General features: G+C 40.1%; 1 long non-coding RNA gene across 2 annotated transcripts; it reads left to right on the forward strand.

Moving 5' to 3' along the window:
* The first annotated feature begins 5752 nt into the window (after positions 1-5752).
* Positions 5753-21353, forward strand: LOC118594893. Of its 2 annotated transcripts, XR_004946425.1 has the most exons (4): positions 5753-5931; positions 6100-6439; positions 9653-9766; positions 21166-21353. It is a non-coding gene; the product is annotated as an uncharacterized LOC118594893 (long non-coding RNA). The 2 variants fall into 2 exon arrangements; XR_004946424.1 differs by lacking the exon at positions 21166-21353 and having other exon boundaries at positions 9653-10142.
* The last annotated feature ends 427 nt before the right edge of the window (positions 21354-21780 follow it).

The following is a 21780-nucleotide window of genomic DNA, read 5'->3' on the forward strand; positions in this document are numbered from 1 at the left end:
TGGGTCAAATACAATAGTAAGTCCTGAAGCCAAGGCTTGCTGTGGGGAGCACAGATCCATCTGCATTTGGTCTAAATGCAGAGTGACCTTTCCCAACCAAGCCCTGAGCTTAAAATTGGCTGAAGTTATTGGAAACCATTTCCAAAGGTCATTTGGAAAAAAAAAGTACTATGGATTTAAAGATGCCTCGAAAATGTAGACGTTAGTCAAAAGTTATGAGGATGGGTGGTGGTATCCTTGCTAGTTGAGTTTTAAGAACTGTTTGTTTAGTAGCACACAGACATAAACATTTCCTTTCTTGTCCATTAGTACAAATGTTGCTCTCTGCCAAGCAATATAGCAAGACCATGTATACAGCCATAAAGAATCTGCAAAATTATGCTTAACAAGAACCATTTTCTTTCATTAGATTAGGGATAAAGTTACACTGACGCCAAGCAGTAAACATTCCCACAAGCAACAGTCTACTCTCATTCCAACTGGGGGCATTCACGTGCAGGGTCCCCAACATGTCATTAGAGAATTTTCAAAGGGCATATGGAGCTGAAGTCACTAGGGCATGGTTGCATGTTACCTTAATAAGCAAAAAACAAAACCCTCCGTGCACTCATCAGGAGAACAAGAATACTCCTGCATTCCTCAGGGAATTCGAAATGAGCCTCCTTTTCAGAAGCAGGCAGGGGAGCAGGCCCAAAGAAATAACTCATACTTGATGCATCTCAAAGGCTTTCCCATGCCCTACTAATGTCTTACCATGTTTAATGTAGAAAATTGCTTTGAAATAAAACAAATTACTGATAAATTTTTGTGTTTGTTTACTTTATTTATGTTTTAAGTTAGCATGCAAAAGGTTGGGTTTCATTACAGCATTTTGATATGTACATGTCATGATGCTTTGCTCTAATTGGTCATATATATGTTCATACATGTTCTGCATATGACAGAAAACATGTTGTGCTTCACCTTTCTTAACATAATGCTTTCCAGTCTGTGGTGGTTTGCATGAAATGTTCACCAGTTGGGGGCGCTGTTTGGGGAGGTTTAGGAGGTACAGCCTTGGCAGTGGGGTATGTCATTAGGAGTCACCTCCAGAGTTTCTCTCCTCCCATAGCCCACTGCTTCCTGCCATGTCTTCTGTTTGCCACCACACTTCTACCACACCATGACAAACTATCTCTCCAGAACCTAGCCCAAAATATAGTCTTTCTTCCTTAAGTTACCTTTGGTCATGGTGTTTACCAAAGCTCAGAAAAGAAACTAGTGCACAGTATAATTTAAATTATTATATTTAAATAGCTTTTTCTGTTAACAAAGACTGTTTTAAATCTTCCTAACTTTCCCCTTGTCCTGATTGTTTGTTTTTGGTACTAATATAATATTATCTCACCTTCCTGAGTAGTATTTCTAAGGAACATATTTATTTGGATGTTTTATTACAATTTATTTAGGAACCATATGTTTATTAAGTTGTAAGTCTTATCATTAATAATCTTTTCATGCAGTGGTCCAGCAAACAATATTTGGATATCTGTTGTGTATGTGCTGGAACTTTGCTAGTATCGGATTAAATTACAGATTAAAAATAAGACAGCTCCTCTACTCTCACAGATGTTGGCCTGGTTTTGTCCACAAGAGAGAGGCGATGATCATTTGATGTTTGTGACACAGCAGAGCAAACTCTATGTGGGAAAGGCAGCTGGGTTCCAGCATCACTTCTAAGACTTAGCAGCTTCATAACCAGAGGCAAGAAACTTCATCTAAGTCTTAGGTTCCTCAACTGTAAAATGAGAAAAATAATATCGGTCCTACCTACCTCACAGGGATGCCGAGAAAATAAAATAAAAGTAAAAACTTTAGGAAAATGCCTCATAAATTCCAAAGCATTATGCAAATGAAGTTGCTAATGCTCAGAGTGAACAGCAGTGTCTACATTGGGCTCTGGGCTGAGCAAAGTGGGGGGTGGAGGCAAGAGTCCATCATATTTCGAATAAAGCTACACTTCCCAGACCACTTAAGTGACATGCCGGGTACTTGTGGGCTTTGTTGCTATTTTTAAGGGGTGAGACCCGCTATGTTGGCAAATGTCCTTTGGAATAGTAGCCCGTGTTAACGCTTTTTGGAAACGTGCAATCCTGTTTTTCTTTGGAGACACTAACTGAACTGTTACCTCTAAAATATAAATATTCTGTGTCTCTTATCTTCCATTCTGACAATGCCTTAGATCTATCTTCCATTAGAAGAGCAATATGGGTTTATGATATACTATCTGGGAAAAGCCAAATATGAGAAAAGAGAAGACTATTAGCCTCATGAGAATTGCTAACACTTTGCTCTTTCTTCCGGTTTGTCTCTTATCTGGTTTTATGTAGTTCTAGTTGAAGTATTTATCTTGTGTGATGGGCTGATTTTACTTGCCATTATAAAATGATGTTTTCTTTGGCCTCTCTTACTTAAAGATCAAGTCTTTTGCCATCCCACTCTGGGAGCCCTACTTGTCCCACTAATGGGATTTAAGCTTTGTGTGCAGTCTAATGACATGTCTCTGCCACCACTGCGATCCATTTCTCTTCTGGTAGAAGGTAGTTGATTTTCTATGTTTTCCTCTTTACCATGAGTTCCTTGAGGTGGATGTCATGTCTATTAGACTCTGTACACAGAGCCTACATTGGTCTTGGAGTAGATTGTTTAATAAATATTCTTAGAACAATTGTATTTTTTCCTCTATAAACCCCTTTGAAACTCACCTAAAATATGCTAGTGTCAAGTGTCATATTGTTTCCACAAGTAATTATACAATTCTCATTGTGAAATAAAACATGTGTGTGTACGTGCATGCAAAAGTGTGTGTGTGTGTGTGTGTGTGTGTGTGTGTGTGTGTGTGTGTGTGTCTGCACTCACTCACATTCGCATGTCCACATGTGCACCTGTGGGGGCCAGAGGAGAAATTGAATATTCTGCTCTATTTTCTGCCTCTCTATGGAGGCAGTGTCTCTCACTGAACCTGGAGCTAGGCTAGTGACCAGCAAACCTCAGTGATCTTTCTGTGCCCATTCCCCATAGCATGAGAGTTACAGGCATGCATAACCATGCTTGGCTTTTATGTGGGTGCTCAGAATTTGAACTCATATCTTCAGGCTCTTACTCACTAAGCAATCTTCTCTGGCCTTAGATATTTTTTTTCACAGCATTTCAAAGATTTAGAGGTAAGAACTTCTGAGTGTTAGTAACTTTTAAATGACTTTTGACAGATGCTGTTGGATTGCTTTAAAAGAGATTTTATCCATTTTGATCACTTCTACACTGTATGTATGAATTCACTGAGCTCTGTAAGATGCCACAGATGTTTTTTCCTTAACTGCTCTCTGTCAAGTCTGTATACGTCTACATAGCTCTCTACCATAGACTTACAATGGTCTATAGTTGTATGTATTTATTTACCAATGTTATGCATTTATTTTTAGTCTTCAGCTAAGACTGTAAGTCCAATAAAGGGGCCTGGAGAATGGCTCAGTGGTTGGAGCACATCCCACACAAAGCTGAGGACCCAATTTGGATCCCAGCACTCACATACTAGCTTGGTGTCCAGTGCATGCTTGTAACAAGTTATGAGGCAGGGGGACAGAGTTTTTTTTTTTTTTTACTTCAAGCCTAGTAAGAAAAAAGTGGGTTCCAGGTTTTGGTTGGAAGCCTGCCTAAAAAAGAGTAAATAGAGGAAGATAGAGGAGAACTCTGAAGCCTTCCTCTGGCCTCTGTGCATGTGACAGATACACACAGCAGCTTGAAGACACATGTTGATACATTAACACACATAAATCTTAGAATAGGAATCATGTTCATAAAGTAATAACGATAAAAGTGACTCACACATAAAGATAATAATGACAACTATTATGACCAAGAACAGGCTGGAGACAGAGGAATAGGTTACAGAACTAGTTGCATGCTTTATCTTTGAAATCTTAACAGGTTTCATTAATTTTAATGTTCTGTCAGTTTTCAGATTTTAGTGTTCAGTATGTGCCAAAGTATCCAGTGTGTAAGGGCTCACACACTGGTGTCAGGAGGTTCCCCAGCACTGAGTTCCCCTTCTTTGTTAACTGCCCTACTCCATTTTGCACACCAGGTTTCCTTCTCCAAAATTCCTACGGTTTACCTCTTCAGCATGCAGATTCAATTACCAGTAGTGTTGCCTAAGGCAAGTAGTCCTCTCAGTGCTAAATCTGTTAAAAAGTAAGTCTGCACTTTTCTCGGGTAAAAAGGATTTTATAATTTATAGCAGTTAATAGCGACTATTTTACCAAGGGCAGAAAATGAGCAAAGTGGTATGAAAGAGGTTATGGGTTATTTCATAGCAGCCCAGTGGCCTGAACAGAAGCTTCAATATGTATGTCGGAAATCCCAGTGCAGTGAGGATATGAAAAAAATTAAATGATATTTAAGAACAGATGTGCAGTCTTCCCTACAATGTAGATCAATAGTCATCTATACAGAAACAATCCTTAACTGTGGGAGAAGAGCTCTTGATATGGAAGGAGATTCAGTAAGGCCACAGGGGGCTTCTTATTTCTCATTTTCACTATTCCACTAACAGAGTTGAAATACATTTCTTCTGCTTCCCCAAATTCAGGCATGGCCTGGGGAATTAGAATTGTTTACAGATTGAATTGGATATGCTCAATGAAGGCTTTTGTCTAAAAGCGCCCATAAAATACTAGTAAGAAGCAATTAAATGCTCCCTTTTTAAAGAAAAGTGGCCTAAAACACAAATACACATAGAAGGGAAAATTTTCACATGGAAAGACTAAGTTACAAAATATCTCGCTCATGACTCATGCAGACATGATGTTTACTCTTCATGGTGACATAGCTGTCTTCATCCCATTCACAAAAAGTAGCCAGGCATGTCTGGCATCCATCAGTGTGTGAATTCCAGACTTACTTAGCTACAGCAAGTATTTGCTACATGGCGTGTTTAGAAGAGAGCAGCATCAGTCATTCAAGTGTTACTAATTTCCATTGTAATGAGCACTTGAGAACGAACAGTAAGCTCATTGTCCAGGAGTACATGTGCTATCCTGCTGTTGATCACAATAAATGAGGACTCATTTTCAAACTCTCAGGACTTGCCTCTGGCATGCAGGCGTTGGAGGTATGATTTCTGTGGGTAATTATCTGCTATGTGTGTGCACAGAGCTTTGTAGTTAACAAAGACTTCCATTACATAACCTCTCCCAGCCGATGGAAGCGGGGGCTTGACAGTTTAATTATTACTATTATAGCAAAAGCTCACTCTAATCACTTCTGATGAGCTCCCTGTCTTTGTCAGCAAATTCAGTGGGTTGAGTCACCTTACTAAATATCTACAGTCCTGTCTTTCATGCTGCCGTAGGCTGAGTTCAACCAAGTTCTTGTCAAGTCTCTCTCTTTTTTTGAAGATTTATTTTACTTTTAACCCTCCATCGCTTAGTCTGAGTATGTGTGTGCACTCGCCCTCACAAACGCTCGTGCATATATAGGTACCCGAGGAGGTGGCGCCTTTTGAATAGGAGTTCTCAGTCATTGAGAAATGCCTTTGGTGGTGGGAACTGAGCTCTTGTGTTCTGCAAAAGCCTCAAGAACTCTTACTCACTGAGTATTCCTTCTTGCTTCTCAGCTCTCCTTTTGACTGGTTTTAACAATTAACCATTCTTCTGTAGGCTGACTGTGCATCCTCTTTTTCCTTTCCCCCGTCAACCCTTCCGTCACAGCTAGAATGACCTCTGGAAAGCAAGTCCATCATGCTATGTTCCCTGGGTAACATCACTTGGTGCCAACAACTGCCTTTAAGATTAAGTGTGAACTCCTACCCAGAGTAAACAAGATCCACAAGGCTCTTCAAGACCTGACCTGGCATCTGCTCAGGATGACTTCAGTCTCTAAAGAACACTGAGAGTATGGTACCCTACTTTCTAGTTTTTTCAGTGACATATAATTTTAAAAAATGTACAGATATTGTAATTAACATAGTTTAAGTGTTTCTTAATGTACAGTTATGTATAAATTAATTAAAAACTAACCTTTTGTCATTTTTTAAAGTATTTTTTTATGTTTATGTTTTAGATCCTCTGAGATTGTATCCTTATCCTTACCAACCTGTTAACTGGATGACCTAGAGTGGCAGTTTTGAACAATATATACAAAGTTAGAGCAATGACCAAAACCCACGGATGCTGTTAGACACCTCCCTCATCTGCTGGCTTCTGGGGCTTCATGATGTGCATGGAACAGTTGGGAGAAATTCTGGAGTCTTGCTGCATTCCATAGTGCTTTTGTGACTTATCTACAGGTGGCACTTATTTTGCTCTGTGACTGTTTTCCCAGCCGGAAATCCTACATGTATCTGTTTTTAAAAAGCTGTATACTTCCCACACCACACTATGACAGCTTTTCAAGGAGAAAAGTGAGTCAAATTCACTTATCCCTTACTATGTCTCCACCCTGGGAACCCAGGTGGGTCTCAGTCTTTATAGATGAGTAGCAGTTATGAGGATGAGCAGACAGCTGAAGAACAAAACATGCCAACTATTGACAAGGACGTCAAACTAGAGAAACTTCCACACACTAAGGCCATTTGTAGAAACACACTGAAAAACTCTTCAGCAACTTGTGGGGACCAAACAATTCCTCTTCCAGTTATACAGCTACTGAAAGGGCATGCACATCTTCACCAAACACTGATGGTAGGAGCTGTTTGTAGTGTGTGAGGAGACAGGAGACAGACAGAGGCCACCAGAGGGAAAAAATGGAAATATGTCTGGTTTGGCCATGGTTCATGTCTTGGAATTGACACGGATCAAATAAGCAGGTGGATTGACGAACCTGAGCCTGAGAACTTGGTATGAATTTGGTGTGGTTATCATGGCATAGGGTGCAGAGAAGACACAGAGCGCTGAGCTGTCTCAACACTTAGCGAACTTGACAGAAGGAAGAAGCAAGAACGTGAGAGGCTCCTGCCTGTGAGAGAGAGGGGTGCTCGTTTCCTGTGGGGCAGGGAGTGATCAACTGTGTTGACTGTGTCTGATGGTCATGATGAAACTTGAGACGAGACTGGAGTAAGTAGCCACTGGCACTGGGAGCAGTCTTTGAAGTGATGGAAGTTAAAGATCTCTTAGGAAGGAGGAGGGCTGGTGAATTTGGGACTGAGAGGACTGAGAGTTTCCGTGGTGATGACCCCTGCATTTATTTTGGGTGTTTTCACAAGAGTTTCTAGAGATGGTTGGCCTGAGGGTCCAGGACCTGAGGTGGGAAGGCTACTTGAGTGTAGGTTGGGAGATCAAATAGGGGACAGGAGAGGAAGAAAAGCAAGAGCTACTTTGGCTGTTCCTTCATTCTGGTGTGTGCTTCTCCACTTGCTGTTTTAGGGTGTCAGATTCCAGCCCTAGCACTTGTCCTAGTCACCCTCGGGCACTCTCTGACCTTTGACCTCAGAGTGCAGGTCACTTCATTAGCATTCCTGCTTTTGAGTCTTCTGTCTTCTTGAGCTAGACCATGCCACCTGCTTATCTGGTTCCAACTTGCTGATAGGCAATGATGGGACTTTTTCCAGGCTTTGTGATTATGGGGGCTAATTCACTCAACAAACTTTTCCTCTTTATGCAAATGTTTATATATGCATTTACACACTTCCATATATTAACGTCCTGTTGGTTTTAGTTCTGTGGAGAACCCTTGCTCATGCAGAAGAGGTTTCAGAATGAATGAACAAGAAATACAAGATTTTTCATAGAACTTCACTGCAAAGTGCAAAGCAGAGGTAGTAGTTTTGAGGAAAAGTGGGATTAGGGATAGCAGAACAACCCAGTAAGATGTGAGAACTGAGGCTGGTATATTCACATTCACGTCTTGTCCCATTCCCTCTGTTTGGAGAGCTCACAGCTGAAGAAGCAGAGCCTATCCCTAAGACTCTCACTTTCCTAGAATTTATGACAGTCAGGCAGGATCAGGAACACTGAGCACTGCCTTCAGAGCCTTGGCCTCAAACGTCGAACTAGGAGACAGGCACATAAAGATATACAGGAGTCTAGTTTGGGGAAAGTGGTGGAATCTGGACACAGTGAGTTTGAGAAGGAGAAAGTATGACTTCTATTTTTAAGGATTTTGTAATAACTTGTAACCATGGAATTTTGTAAATCACTGATGATTTCCTATTCACTACTGTAATTTCTGAACCCAGTACAGTTGTTTATAACAGACAGTTAAAAAGAGGGGAGGTATTTTGCTTATAGTTCCAGAGATTTCATAGCTGGTTCATCCATGACACGGCAGAAGGACACGGTACATGAGCTCCACACCAGCATGGTGACCAGGAAGCACAGAGAGGGAGGCAAGAGAGCCTGAGCTGAGATCTCAGTATCTTCCTCAGGGGCCTGCTTCATTCACATAGCTTTCTTACAGTCAGCCTCCTAAAGATTCCATCCCACCAATGCCACAGACTATGGACCAAGGCTTTAGCATAGAGGTCTTTGGGAGACCTTCAAGGTCCCAACTATAGTGACTAGCTTATTAATTTCCCAGTCAACAGATGGGAGTTCCAGGAAATCCCGTTCAAGGGTCTACTTGAGCCACAGTCCCTTGGTTGGCCTCCAGGGGACAAAGTGAAGGTCAAAGTGTTTTGAAAGTCTTGTAGAGAATTTTTGTAGCTTGGCATCGGATCTGTTTGGGGGGATTCGGTGGTGGGGGTACTCAGCATATTACAGGCTGACTTAGTCCTAGAAAATGAAAAGAACAAGACCAGGAGGATGCAAATGGTCATGAATGACAATAAGCCACAATGTAAGGAGCTAGGGAAGAAAGGAGTGCTTGAATCTAAAGGGGCCTTCCTATGTATGTACTTCTAAATCCACTGAGGCAAATTTGTCTAAGCATTCATTTGGAAAAAATGTTCTTTAGATAAATTTTCATCTCCTTACAACCCACAGACCCAGTTCCTGGATTCTACAACTGTGAAATAATGTGTCTGTTGTTTTCAGTTACTGAGTCTGGAGTCATTGGTTTCAACTGATACGAGTGTAGGCCACACACTTCAGACTCAAATGCTCTTTTTAGATGTATATGGATGCATGAAAAAATGAGCAAGTGTCTTAAAAATCAATTTCAGAGAATTTGTATTAACAACCTTAAATAAAGATTAAAAAATAGGAAAAATTAATGCCGCAGTTTTTAACACCAGGAATATGAAGGGAAGGGCTGCTTCCCTCTGTCATTTCATTAAAATGTCTTATGATGTATGTTAATGTAGTTGTTTAATTTTTGTTCTACCAGGATTGAATTTAATGTATTTTTCTTTATTTCCATTGGAATTTCGAGTTTCTTTTTAAGGAAGAACAGAAAATCCAAGAATTTTATCAAAGACCTGTTTTTTTAAAGATAATTTTTATTTTTGTTTATGGTGTGTATGCATGCAGAGGGTGTTGGAGTCCTTAGAACTTGAAGTACAGGCAGTTGTGATCCATGAGATGTGGGTGCTGGGCAGAACAGCAGTAGCTCTTGACTACTGAGCTACCTCACCTCTCCAGCACAAGCTCTGGTTTTCAATAGTGTTAGGGATAAGAACTTATGAAATGTTCATTTGGAGATGAAATTAATCTCTTTCCATTGTTCATTCATCTTGTAGGTCAGAACTGAGTCTAACCCAGTTTGAGTCCCATCATGCTTTGCTCAACAGTGCATCCTGTGTCATGCAACAACCCACTCTGCACGTTGGAGACTCTGCAGGCCAGCCAGACAGGTGATCTGAGGAAGAGCTCCTCACTATGCTGAGGCTGCTGCAGCTTGTTCTCTATAAACAAGACCCCAAGACAGCAGCCCCTTTTTATGGAGGACTTCATCTCATCCTGATAGTGGGAGACAGGCAGAGGTCAGCTCTATGCCAATGCTTAACAACCACTGGTTAACAGTTAGGGGGCCAAGATTTCTCCACAGGGCAAACCTACTCCATAAGAGAGAGGCCATAAGACTGGAGGGAAGGATTAGAGGTCCCAAGCATGCAAGATACTGGGTAGTTTCAGAATGTCCAAGATAGGCTAGTTGCTGCCATGTCAGGTTAAATGGGGCTTTGAGTTTCTGAATGACAGTCTCCTGTCGTGTGTGTGTGTGTGTGTGTGTGTGTGTGTGTGTGTGTGTGTGTGTGTGTGTTTCGAGACAGGTTTTCTCTGTGTAGTTTTGGTGCCTGCCTGGTTCTCACTCTGTAGACCAGGCTGGCCTCAAACTCATTGAGATCCGCCTGGCTCTGCCTCCCGAGTGCTGGGTTTAAAGGTGTGCACCACCACTACCCAGCCAGTTTCCTATCCTTTTACAGCATATGGATATTTGCAGTATGTGACTGTGTTCCTGTATATACATGTGTATAACACGAGGACAGATATTTTAGCTTTGGGTATCTAGAGGAATCTAAATCATACCTAATTTTATTAATTTCACTCTGTGCTATTTATTGTGGAAAATAGCAAAATCTGTGTACCAAAATAAACCTTGTCTTAAGTAGCTTCTTGTCCCTGAGAGACTACTATATCTTCATGTTCTTTTTCATTTATAACAAATGGGAAGTAATTCCCTATCAAGGCCAGAACTCCCTGCTGAGCATATGGGAACCCTCCATACCCAATGGTTCTACCATCCATCAATCATATGGGGGGGGGGTTTCCTCTGTAGGTAAGAAGTTTCTAGCCATTTTTCAGCCCTCATCACCCATAAATTATTCTGGATCCCACTGAATTTTAAAAAAATATCAGAGCAACTATTAAAATGGGGTTAGATAATAAAAATCAGTTTTTCAATACTTAATTAAGATGGACAACCTTTCTCTTGGGAAGTAAAGTAATAACTGATCACAATAATGTGACTGTACAACAAGCTTTGAAAATGCTTCAACTGCATCAATACAGAACACTATTTGCGTTCACTTCAGATATAGCATCGATTCATGGCTCTGAGCCACAGAACAGGTAATAAGTACCAGTAGAACAATTTATTGAAACCATTTTTATTACTTTTTATTTTAATAAAAATACTATTTGCCTGTTCAATTTATATTAAACTATAGTATCCCAAATATTCAACGTTGGATTTTCAAAATCAATTCTGGTGGGATTTAGCCCATAACACAAAATTTATTTTCTAAAGCAAATACCACCACCAATGCTATGTGTTTTGGTAATTTGAGTTCCAAGTGAGACATTAATTTTTTTAGTCCAACCATTGAAACTGACTTTGCTGAGTCTGATAAAACGCATTTCCAAAAGCAATTAAATGTTTTATAACATCAAACCCAACATTTAATTTTGAATTTATGTAAAATAAACAGAAATTTTTAGAGGTTTGTTTAAAAACAGCATTGGAAGCTAGACTAGCGGAGTTTCATTATATTATATTGGTTTCTGTATCTCGAAAAAGTTAGTTTTCTATTCAACTTCCTAAGTCATAACTGACCTCATCCATATCATTTGTCCATCTATAGGTTCTGGTCACAAAACCAAGTTATTGTAATGATGAAACATTTTGGTATTGCTAAAGTCTTGAAAGTGAATGTGTTCTAGAAACACCTTAGAGTTCCTCTTCAACTTACTAGGTGGAGTGAAAATACTGTCATTGAAAATGTACTTAGTATGAGAGCTGACTGGTGCAGCTTAGGAATACTGCACTGTAGAGTAATATTTGTCGTTGTGGTCTTGTCGATGACCAGAGCTTTCGGATGCTGGACATCATCATGAGAGAGGTCCACAGAGCATGTCACAAGCTTGGGAAAGATCTCAGTTCAGTGAAGACTGGCTTTGGCTGTGATGGTGTTGCTGTTACATCATAACTTGGAGATGGTTTGTTGCAATAATTCAACAGAAAAGTAAAGATGCTAAGACCATAGGCCATAGAAGTGTTAGGAAATGACACATTGTTGGAGTGCAGCTCCATGTGCCCATAGTTGGTAAGATCATTGGAGGATTTTCAAGTCAGAGAAGTCATTGGCAAAACTAGAGAAAGATGAAAGTAATTTCCAAAGTCAAGACACTGGAATGGATATATTATGATTTAATTTAGCTTTAAGTAACTACAAATTTAAATTATCTTAGAAATAATAATTTTGGAGAAATTGATATTTCAAGTAAGATGTGTTGGTTGTGTGAATAACACATTATTTGGAAACTCTGAGGGCAGAGTCGACGAGCTGCTTATTGAAATCAAAGCTCTAGAGTAATGTGCATGGTAATTATCTTAATCATTTTCGTACCAGAATAACTGATGATGTGGAGACTTCCCCATGACCACATGGTGAGTTCGTGGAACAAGGAATCCAATTCATGAGTCCCAGTCCCCGACCATCATTTCATTATTGCAGAGGATCAAGATCTGTGCTCCTGGGAGGTTAGCCTAGAGCTCCTAACTAGGTTGCTGGGTGAGGTGCAGTGAAGCTTTCTCTGTTTCAATTTACAGGATGAGATGATGGGCATGGACCTGGTAAATTGTACTTGCAATTATTTTCTTAATTATAACTGCAGGGTAATTTCTGCAGATAGGGTGCGTCATGCAGGAAGATCCCTTCATGTTAAGGAATAGGGCAATTGAAGGTCTCCCATCTTTGCTAGGAGGCATTTCTGATATCCCATAGTCTGCAAATATAGCACAGCATCTTCATATGGCAACATTCCCAAGAAATGGTGGGTTTGGGAAAGACATGTACCAGAGTGCTTGGGGATTGCACACAGGCCAAAACAAGTCTGTTTCGTAAACCTTTGCTTTCCAATATGCCTGCTATGTCATTCTCCTTGCCTTGTGTGCTCTCAACTTTGGACACACGTCAAGGAGTCTGTTTTGCCACTTCCTGTCTCCTTTCCGACACTGTCTATATTGCTCTGGTTTTCTTCCCATTTACTCAGTGGAGCTAAGACCCTATCTCCTCTTGCCTCGGGTTACACACATCATCTGTTACCATCACATTTAGAGAAACAGATCCTACAAACACATTTGATTGATTTCTTACAGAAACAGGGATACGAATGTCTAAAAGACAAACAAAAGAACCACTTCACTCACCAACAAATATCCTGCCCCCAAATAAAAACTCAAAAATTGGAATAAAAGCCCAAACTGAAGTCCACAATTAAGGAATGCAAAGGAACAACAGTTACTAGAATCGTCTTTGTGGTGAGAGGCAGAGAAAGGCCTTCTGGTCTCTCCATGTGCCAACTTTCCTTGGTCTTTTCTCTAAACAATTGGCACCTAAAAATAGTGGAGGAGATGCCCTAAATTTCCCAACCCTTGCAAACACTTAGGCAACCAAGGCTTTATTTCACAAAGCATTTTTTTTGGCAATGCTGATTTTATGTCCCTAAGTGCCCCCTAGTGACAAGGTCCAATTTCAAAATCTCTTTCCCAGTGACTTTGTTCTATCTCCCATTTCCTTTTCCTAGCACAGATGTGAGTGACTCAGATCAATTTATTTCAATCAGGCAGAGAGGAGGGTTCTCCAGTGGTCACGTAGAACGTCATAACAACAAATTGAGGTTGTTCTTTAGAAATTCAATTGTAATTGGAAAAATTTCTAGTCCCTTATTTTAAGAGCAAGTTTCCCCAATGACAATATTACACAGTGAACTATTTGGAAATGTAGTTAATCATGACCTCTGATTCTGATGTTACTTTGTATTAAGAAGAATATTTCTGACATTTTTTCCATGCAGCTTTTGAAACAATAGAAAGGACAAATGTCAAGAATGTCATTCTCTTCTGTAAGCTTTTCGTTAGCATTTCTTCTAACCCTCTGATCATTGTCCACAAATTTGTCCCCCTGGCTAAGAGTGAAGTCACTAAAATGATAAATATTTAGGCTTCATCACTGATTTAGTAATGTGCAACATGGGCAGTATTATATAAGATCTTTGAACCTCAGCTCTATATATGTAGAGGAATGATACATAATGATAATAATAATAGTAATAAAAGATTGGCATTGAAAGATCCTTCAATGTTTCCTCATTTTGAAAGTTTATACTTTTAAAAAAGTTTATGTGTGTGTGTCAGTTTGAATGTATGTTCTCTCTCTCTCTCTCTCTCTCTCTCTCTCTCTCTCTCTCTCTCTCTCTGTGTGTGTGTGTGTGTGTGTAGGCCAGTGAAAGGCATTAGATCTCCTGGAGCTGGAGTGGTTATGGGACACTTGGTATGGGTGTTGGGACCCAATCTTAGGCTCTCTGGAAGAGTAGTGTGCACCTTCGAGGAATATAGACCTTCAACTGCTACATCATCTTCAGCCCCAACACTTTCTCATTTTTACCAACAAGGAAACTAGAGTATGAGTTTCATCAGTTGGTCTTAGTATTGGGAAGGTAGCCTTGCTTGGGGGATACCTAACTCTCTTTGAGGGGATGGTTTTTGCATGATGCTCTCAAGAACAGAACGTCTCTGTTCTAGAGCTACTGATACAGATGGAAGTGTGCTAAATTCCTTGTTGGCATCTGGGGTGGAAACATCTTAAAGACCACTAAGTTAGCATGTGCATGTGTGCACACACACAAAGCACAGAACCGTCTAATCCCACTGGGTTGACCAAGGCAGAGCCAACAGAATCAAATTACTTAGGCAGCTTTGGTACTGGCAAACAGGTGATTGGGCAGAGTTGGCAAGCTTATTATGACAATATTAAGCATGGCCCAGAAGTAGGACAGAGGTACTTTCTGCATGTGTGTGCATATTGCTACAATACACACCACTTCACCCAAAAAAATGCTGTGAATTGAACAGAAGATAATTATTTATAGATATTTTCTATTATTAAACAGATGTCATATAGCTGACATTTCATAAAAATGGCTTTATGAATAAATGGATGGATGAATCTGGCTATGTGTTGCCAGCTGCTTGTCTGTATCTGTACAGCAGCAATGCACAGTGTGTGAGAGGCAACAGTTTAGGCTCTATGTGCACAGGCCAGTTGTCTTTGCTTTGTTCTCTGGAGACTGCGCAACCCTGCTTACTTGTATGTGTATACTGTCACCTGCACAATGGGTGACACAGGACACTCTGGATATGGGAGGAAGTCTGTCATTATGATTGTAAAATCTAAATCAGAACAAGTCTATACTTCTTCTCAAGAAGGAATAGAGAAGTTGAACAATGGAAAGAGGAGTCTAGATGTGTTTTTAGCTTTCTAGTAGGAAAATTAATTACGCAAATTCCTTTCATACCCAACTAAAAGTTGAGCAGAGACAACACAGGGGATTCTTCCCTCAGGGTGTAGCTGGCACACTTAACTGCTCACTAGGTAAATCCAATGAAACAACTGCTCTGACCACGCTTACCTAGCAATGGTGATGAAACAATCTACTGCTATTTATAGACTAGCTTTACCAATAGCTTTTTGCCAAACAGAGCCTGATCATTTCTGCCAAATGCCAATGTACCAATCAGCATCCCTTGAAAATGCCCCTGCCCCCCCCCCCATGTTTCTCTTTGTTGATAAAACCTCTAAGCTATCTTTGTTCTTTGAACAGACCAAAACCTCCCTGGCTGGTGAGTATGTCCCAGATGGCAATGCTAATTTTTGAATTTTCCAAATGAATCATCTTAAATTTGGATCTTTGACACTGTATTTTCATTGACTTTTGTACTTGAATCAAAACATGTTTGAAGTAGAACTGAATGAAGTCAGATGAATGGGATCAAAGTTTGCAGTGACATCATTGACTGCCAAATTCTTGTGCTTTATCATATCTGTCAAAAGGAAGGATAAATATAGACCAGCAGCACACAACACTGCCCACCATAGGGAGTCAGCCTGAGGAAGTGTGGTTGAGACCTGCTATGTTCTTAAAGAAATTATAGGGGGTGATAGAATGTACTAATAGTTTTATAAATCTCTTGGTCTCAGTTTGTAGTTTACAAGAAGGAAAAATTCCTGAGCGACCGAGAGCTTAGACCACACAGAACCAAAGCTGTTTCCACTTTTCAGGCAGAGCTTTTTTCTGTATGAGATGGGAAACTTGTGTAAGTTGAGTCTGGAGAAGCTGCAAAGAAGTTAGAAGAGAGAAAGAAAGAAGTGTTGGCCACCTGACTATCACTGAATACCTTTTGTTTTTTACTTACTCTGTATTAGGAACTGCACAAGCTGATGCTAGGGCAGGGGTGAACATGGTCTGCTTAGGAAGCTGGGTGAGAACTACCCAATCATTATGGTAACAGCATGAGTGCAGATGAACAGAGCCAGGGTGTAGTCATCATATTAACTCTGTTAACAGAGATTGCTCAGGTCTAATCTAGAGTGGATGAGAAGCTACTGAGAGGAGTCCAGAGCAACAGAAAGCTGAGTGGGTCTCCTGGGAGGCACAGGCTGTCAGGGGAGATTGGTCAGCAGGGAGATGGAGCACCTGTGGTCATGAGAAGGAATTGGTGTTTTCTTCTAAGGCCCATCAGAAGCCTCTGGAATATTACATGTTGTGGAACAACGCATTCTGTGTTGGTGACATTCATGCTTGCTAGAGTATGGATAATGAGATGAGGTGGGGGGAGTTAGAGTGGAGGTCTGGGCAACAGTGAGGAGGCTACAGCTAGGGACAGGAGAGGTCATGGTGGGAGGGGAAGGACAGAAAGGAACAGGCATTTTGGAGGCAAAATGGGTAGACCTTGACAATCAAATATGTGAACTAGGTAAGACAAGGTCAGTGTTTACATCAGGGCAACTAGATGTCATGAATGCCATGAAGAGAGATGTCAGAGGAGGATGGACTTCAGGACAATGACTATAATAGCAATATAGGGAGTTGATAACATGAGCTTCTGAAGACTGTCAATAGGAGCGGATAGGATCTCCTGGAATAGGACAGATAACAAATCAACATGGAGCTTTGGCCAGGGATCCATTGTGTAAGATTCAGATACATGAAGATAGAACCTCAAAAGCATGGAGAAGGATAAATGGTGGAGATAAAAGAGGAAGGTTTATTTTTCAAGAAGAACACGATAATGAGATGAAGACAAGTCATATGGGCCATCAAGTCTCTTTCAACTAAAAAAGACAAATAACTGAATGGTGAAGTTCGGGGTTATGACAGTCTCAGCCCTTTTTTGGTTAGAGGATTCTCAGAGGTAAGAAGTCACTGGTGGCTGCTGCTTTGCTTCTCTGGTTTTTAAGGTTATTTCCCCAATATTTGACTCCTGGATTTTATTGATAAGACTAATTAGGATCATGCTTCATGTGGCATTCCAATGTGGAACAAAAATTTCCACATGAAGCCTGAAAAAGCTTTAAAAGGGATTCTAAACACACAAAAACGGAGTCAAACTTGGCTTCTTGTAACTGCTTTTTCTTGGGTAGGCTCTGTTCGCTAGTGGCAAGCAGAGGCACAGATCCTTTAAGAGACGGCTTCCTGACTCAGTGTTAGTGGCAAAAACTGCGTGGCTCTTTTAAGAGTCCCCACTACCAAACACTTAAATGGGGTTTATGAGCAGTGAGTGGTGTGTTGCTCAATGCCAGTGTGGACCCAGAAGCTCCCCAGAATTGGGGAGGTGAACACGGTTCTCACCAATGCCTCCACCAAAAAGCTGGGCTCTTAGGGAACCAGGCATGGCAGACCCAGTTGCCAGGACAGAGGTAAAGGTCCTATCCATACCACTTAGCCGTTTAAAGGCTCATATGGTCAGAAAAAAAGAGAGATGCAATAAAGAGAAATTCAAATAAAAAAAACAAAACAAAACAAACAACCTCTAAATAGTTTACAGTATGTTTGAAAAATGCATGTAAGCTTGAGAAGAGAAAGGGTAGAAACATTCATAGATTAAAAAAATGACTTAAATATAATATTAACATCCTTAAAAAGGGGATAGTGTAAGAAAAATATCATAAACCACATAAAGATAGGAAACACACAGAGAGTCTTGATTCTATATTTTGTTGTGTTGGCTTTTGATTTTTTGACTGTTAATGGGCAAATGGTAACTGCTGAGAGACATTAAATTGTGAAAGCTACTAAATTAAACTAACCTATATATTTTTAAAATATAGCCAGTGGTGGGGCACACGCCTTTAATCCCAACACTTGGGAGGCAGAGCCAGGCAGATCTCTGTGAGTTCGAGGCCAGCCTGGGCTACAGAAACTCTATCTCAAAAAACCAATATATATATCTTGACTTCAAAATTTAAGTCAAAAGATATGTTATTTTGGGAAAGAGGTTCTGGATTCATTTTGAGTTAAGAAAAATCATGTTTGATCAAGGAAGACCCCCTGAAAATTCTCTGATGGGAATGGATGACCCAGATGATCCAATGTTTCAGAGTGCCTCTATTGCAGTTTCCTCTGAGTTCTTCATCCAGAACTACTTTAAGGCTGCTGGCTGAGATGATCCAGCCTCACAGAATTCTCCAGTCAGGATTTGACCATAATCCCGAATTTTCTCAGGGTCCCCCAAAGATTACCAGCACCCCCAGTCAACAGAAAGTAGTCTAGAGAACTACACCCACATTCCCAAAAGATACATCATGGGTATTTATTATCTTTCAAGGGGACTTGGGTACAAGTTGTTATTAGTAATGGTCAAAAATAAAGCTGAACAAAGGAAGTTAGATACAGGCATCTCATTGTAAAAGGAAAAGGGGGGATATAGAAATGTGGTAGTGCAAGTTAGGATAGAAAGTGAATTAGGTACAACAATTTGGACTCACCACGATAGGATAAATAATAGACTATTTTCTCTGAATTTGAATTTGTCAAATTCTATGGACTAGACATTAATTAATTAATTAATGTAATTATTGCCTGTATATATTTGTATATAGTTAGTTATTGTATGTAACCAGAGGCTTTCCTGTCCCACCTGGTCCTACAGCCACTTTTAAAATAATCATCCAGAGGCTTAATATTCATTATAAACTGTTTGGTCTATTGCTAAGGATTATTTACTAATTAGCTCTTGCAACTTAAGTTAACCTATTTCTATTAATTTACAGTTTACCATATATGTCATGGCTTTACCTGTGTTTTAATACATCTTGCACCCCTGGTGGCTGGCTGGCATCTCTTCTACTCTGCCCTCCTTCATCTCCAGTTTGATTGTACCACTTAACTTTATTCTGCCTAGCTATTAGCCAAAACAGCTTTATTTATCGACCAATGACAGCAACATATATTCACAGTGTACAGAAAGACCACCCCAAAGCAACTGCACTTATTGTATATAGTTTTTCTATATTAAGTAAAATCTTCCCTTTTTATTTAGACAGAAAGTGGCAAATGTATGATATTTTGTTTGTATTCTGACAAATAAAGCTTGCCTGGAGATTAGAGGGTGGAGCTAGCCACTAGTTAACCATAGAGGTCAGGTGGTGGTGGCTCACATCTTTTACCCCAGCACTAGGGAGGATCATACCTTTGATCCCAGCACATGGGAGGCTCATGCTTTTGATCCCAGCACTTGGGAGGTGGAGAGAGGAATATAGGGAGGGTGGAGATAGGTTCTCTGCCCTTTTTTTGGTCAGAGGATTTGTAGAGGTAAGAAGTCTCTAGTGGCTGTTCCTTTGCTTCTCTGATCTTTCAGGTTATTACCCCAATATTTGACTCCTGGTTTTTATTGATAAGACTAACGAAGATCACACTTCAGGACAGAGCCTGGAGTAGACAGGGAATGAGGCAGATGAGAAGAAAGGATGAAGACATAATATTCATGGAGAAGAGATATGGATGTGTCTGGAGGGAACACAAGATTCAGGGAGGTCATCCTTAGTTTGGATCTATTCTCTCTCTATCTGTATCTCTCTCTGTTTGTCTCTCTCTCACAACCCCTTTCTTTCTTTGCTCTTCATCCTCTCTTTGTCTCTGTCATCTCTCCCTTTTATATGTCTGGCTGACATCATGTCTCTATCTATCTATCTATCTATCTATCTATCTATCTATCTACATGCTCACATATATTCCCACCTCTTAATTGTCTATCCATCCTTTTTTCATTCTCTATCACTTATCACTATTTGTCTGTCTATTCATCTACCTGTCCATCTGTCTATCAGTCTATCATCTATTTATATTATCTGTCTCTATCATCTATCTATCTATCTATCTATCTATCTATCTATCTATCTATCTATCTTTCTATTTTTTCTCTCTCTATTTCTCTCTCTCCCTCTGTATTATGAGTACCAATTGAAATCAGCCTCTAGAAAAGGGGTTAAAGGGTTGAAGACCAAAGACAAAGAGTGAGTAATCCATTCCAGTAGGTCCACAGTAAGCCATGGTACCCAGAGTACAGGAAGATGAGAAATTGGGGTATTCAAATTAGAGGGGGTAGGAAATAGTTATTTCAGATAATTGTCATAGTTTTATAAGTAAGTTCAGAATGGCCAAGAGGTCCTTTAAAGCACTTGTTACAGCCATCACTTAATTAGAAAATGGAATAGATCATATGTCCATCCTCAAGGTAGTCCTCCCATTTGCACCTGATCCCTCTTGAGCACTTTATGTTAAGGCCAATCAATTCAAGTGTAGCTATTGGTCTAATTTGCTACTCCCTACAAAGTATGTTGTTTGGTTTTGAAATGATGCATTTGAGTATACATTTTAGTAAAAGGAAAACATTAATTGTAAAAGTGGAGAGCAAGCCAGGAAGCAAGGGAGCAAACAGACAAAGGTGCCAATAGTCCCTTGCAGGGGTAAGCAACAAGGGCTTGTTCCCTGCCCTCCACTTGCTCTATGTATGTATGTATGTATGTATGTATGTATGTATGTATGTATGTATGTATATATGTATGTATGACATGTGGAGTTTCCGCTCAGTAATTTTTTTTTTTTTTTTTTTTTTTTGGAGCTAAGGATAGAACCCAGGGCCTTGCACTTGCTAGGCAAGCGCTCTACCACTGAGCTAAATTCCCAACCCTCTTTCAGTACTTTTTGTTGTTGCTTTCTTGTCCCTTTAGCATGTAGCACAGTGCTAGGTTCAGAGAGATCTCCCACAAAACACTGCTGTCTGATTGTGCTACAAAGAAGAAAAGAACCATTCATGGGTCTTCAATCTTGAGACATGGGTTTGTGACAGGTTCTTGTTTTGTGTACATTTGTTCATTCCTTTAAAACACAGAAACTGCAAGCCAGACACAAAAAGAATCACACAGAGTTTCTCTTCTCTCTCTCTCCCGACTCTTTCATCTTCTGGCTCCAGTATGCAGAGGAGAACCTTTGTGCTGCAGGTGAATTTCTGCTCAGAATGCAAGGACTTAAAGAAGAAAGGAGCATCCAGTGGAGTGCTCCTAGAATTTTGTTGCATGTCATGCATAAGTGTAACTTGTACTTAGTCATGTATTTCATGGTTTTAATGTTGAAAAGAAACTTAGAGACCATTTCCTTTCCCATAAGCCTGCACCACACTCCACTTCATGGATAATAAAATTTAAGTTTGGACCCAACAAGCCCGTTCTGTGAATTGGTGTCTTATGAATACAACAGGGAACTAATGAAAGAGCACAGACCTTTGGATTAATGGAACTTGCCAAATTATCATCTGCCTAAGGTTCAGATCTTAGTGGATTTCCTTCTCTTCAGTTTATAGTTAGAATATTATAGCAAGATTGGTGCGATATCTCTAATAAATGTCTGACGTGTCGTTCTGTCAGCGTATCTCTTTACTCAGTCCTAGACTTTGGAGAATAATGGAGTGGAAAATTAAATCAAGTAAGCTTTTGTTATTCTGTGGCATTGTTGAAAAAGACACGGTAAAATTCTTTAAAAAGAACACACCTTCTGAAAGAAAACTTCTAGAAAGTTCTGATACATTATT

This window comes from Onychomys torridus, chromosome 13, assembly GCF_903995425.1.
Source record: "Onychomys torridus chromosome 13, mOncTor1.1, whole genome shotgun sequence".
Lineage (NCBI taxonomy): Eukaryota > Metazoa > Chordata > Mammalia > Rodentia > Cricetidae > Onychomys > Onychomys torridus.